The 2,641-nt window shown below is 43.2% G+C and overlaps 1 protein-coding gene across 1 annotated transcript in view; it reads left to right on the top strand.

Annotated features, from left to right (window-relative positions):
* The window catches only part of Ccdc77 (coiled-coil domain containing 77), a 26,249-nt gene that overhangs the window by 12,456 nt on the left and 11,152 nt on the right, over positions 1-2,641 (top strand). The window lies entirely within an intron of this gene.

Genomic DNA, 2,641 nt, shown 5'->3' with positions numbered 1-2,641 from the left:
TCCCCCTGCAGGTGACACACTCATCCAGAGGGACATAGAGACACTCCCCCTGCAGATGACACGCTAACCTTGACAGACCATTCAGTTTCTCTCCACACAATGAGCCATGTGTAATGTACCCTTGCTATTATATGAGAACTATCTCTTTGCACCTGGATTGTATTCAGGCATCATTGGGGCCAAGAAAATTGAGATTATTCTTAATATTTAAGCACTCTTTTGTCTAGCAAAGTTAGAAATATTTTTTGTTGTTTTTGTTTTGAGTTTTACTTTGTTTTGTTTTATTTTGAGACAATGTCTCTCTACACAGCCCTGGCTGGTTAACCTGGATCTCACTGTGTAGACCAGGCTGGCCTCCAACTCTGAGATCCACCTGCCTCTGGGATTGAAGTCATGTGCCACCACACCTGGTTTAGAGGTAGTTTTAATACAGATTAAATATGAACACTAATATAGGAGAGAAAGTCCTACATAGTGGCACACTTAGGAGCCTAAGGCAGGAAGATATAAATTTGAGGTCTGCTGGGCTCTATGTAGGGAACAGTAGATCAAGTATGGCTACCTAGCAAAATGCTTCTTCTATATATCTTCTCCCTTCTAAGAGATATGAGATGGAAGTGAGGGGTTCTGCTGTTATGTGGTACGTGAAGAGAAAGACTCCCAAGATGCCTGACTAAGTCATATGGAAGCTTTATTCACTGCTTCTAGTTTGTTAGAGGTTTTTTTGTTTGTTTGTTTTTGTTTTTCGAGACAGGGTTTCTCTGTGTAGCCCTGGATGTCCTGGAACTCACTCTGTAGACCAGGCTGGCCTTGAACTCAGAAATCCACCTGCCTCTGCCTCCCAAGTGCTGGAATTAAAGGCATGCGCCACCACCACCTGGCTTTGTTAGAGTTTTTAAAGGCAGCTGTGCATGCATACAGAAAGGCAGTGTGGATATGAAGGGCTTGTTCACAGAAGCAGAAAGAGCAATTAAGTGGTCAGGAAGTCCCCATAGCCTTTAGGTCACAGACTCAGTGTATAGAGTTTATGGCTGGTCTAGAGACAGTTTACTAGGAATTTATGGTGAATTAATTTATGGTTATCTGAGTGAGCAGAGACCAGTGTTTCCAAGATGGATTTATCACTTAAAGTATTCTTAGGAATAGCTTCACAATACTGCATAATTATAGTTCAGTAGTCCATTAATTACACTGCCNCAGGCAGCCTATGACTTTACAAATCTGGAACTATACAGGGAATGAAATTTGTTTAGTGCAGGGTTTTGTTGTTGTTACTGTGTGTGTGTGTGTGTGACGGACTGTATGGTGTGTTGTATATGGTTGTATAGTTGGAAGGAGGCAAGGGGAAAACAGTACTGCAAGCCCTGGGTTTCTCAGAGAGAATAAATAACCTCTTNCACTTACACTTTAAAATCATTATTTTCTTTCTTTTCTTTTAGAGATTTATTTATTTATTTTATGTATATGAGTACACTGTAGCTGTACAGATAGTTGTGAACCATCATGTGGTTGCTGGGAGTTGAACTCTGGACCTCTGCTTGCTTGACCCTGCTTGCTCCGGCCCCTAAAATCAATATTTTCTATTTGAACATTCTAGAATCTTAGAATGCTTCTGGCATCCTTTTTAGATCATATGCTAAGTTCTATCTAACAAAACCCATTCCAAAGTAAGAATTCCCATTTGTTTTATGTTTTGTTTTGCAACAAGGTCTCATCACGTAGCCCTGGCTGGTCAGGTACCAGGCTGCTCTGAAGCTTATAGAGATCTTCCTGCTTCTGCCTCCTGAGCACTGAGGCCACCGTGCCTGGCTAGGGTTTACTTTGTGATTGGTCTGAGGACTATAGAGAGAGTAGCACAAGGACATTTGACATCAGCACTGGGGCTNTGTTCATTTATTTAGTACATGTGTTCTGAAATCTAGGAAAATAGTAAACCATTATCTTACTACTAGGTCATGTATGTCATTAGGAAAGTTCCAGTCCCTACTTGGGGGAGCAATCCATTGACTTAAAAATTATTCCTGCCTTTGGCCAATTCTCAAAAGTCAAAAAAGCCAGACCCCAAGAAGGAAGTTACATCACATGCATTTTGTCACTGTGTGTCTGTGNAACTAGGGCATCTTGTCTCGTCTTGTTTTGAGACAGGGCTTCTCTGAGCGGCCCTGGGTGTCCTGAAACTTACTCTATAGACCAGGCTGACCTCAAACTCACAGAGATCCACCTGCCTCTGCTTCCCAAGTGCTGGATTAGAGGCATGGGCCACCACTGCCCAGCTAACTGGGGCATCTTGAAAGGAAGACAGTCCTCTAAGTTCAGAAGGAGACAATGAAGTAAGAGTAACAGGGTGGGAAGAAGTAGGCTACAGCTTTTACTGTGTGCGATGGAGATGAGCGGCTGGGTGTGAACAAATAGTTGGTGCTTGTACAGCCCAGTACCATTTATAAGGCATTAGATAAAGGCAACTGNGAGTTAGTGGGAGCTGCTGACGTGCATGTCAGNAAGCGTGAGGGNCAGAGCCCACATCCCTAGCACCCACAGCAGAAAGCTGTACTGCTCCTGTTGTACTGGTGCGGTAGCTTAGCAGTTAGGAACACAGGTCCCAGGTTCAATTCCCAGCACCCACGTGACAACTGACAACTTC

This window comes from Mus caroli, chromosome 6 (genome assembly GCF_900094665.2).
Source record: "Mus caroli chromosome 6, CAROLI_EIJ_v1.1, whole genome shotgun sequence".
Lineage (NCBI taxonomy): Eukaryota > Metazoa > Chordata > Mammalia > Rodentia > Muridae > Mus > Mus caroli.
Note: the sequence above shows the minus strand (reverse complement) of the source record. Positions and strands in the feature narration are given on the sequence as shown.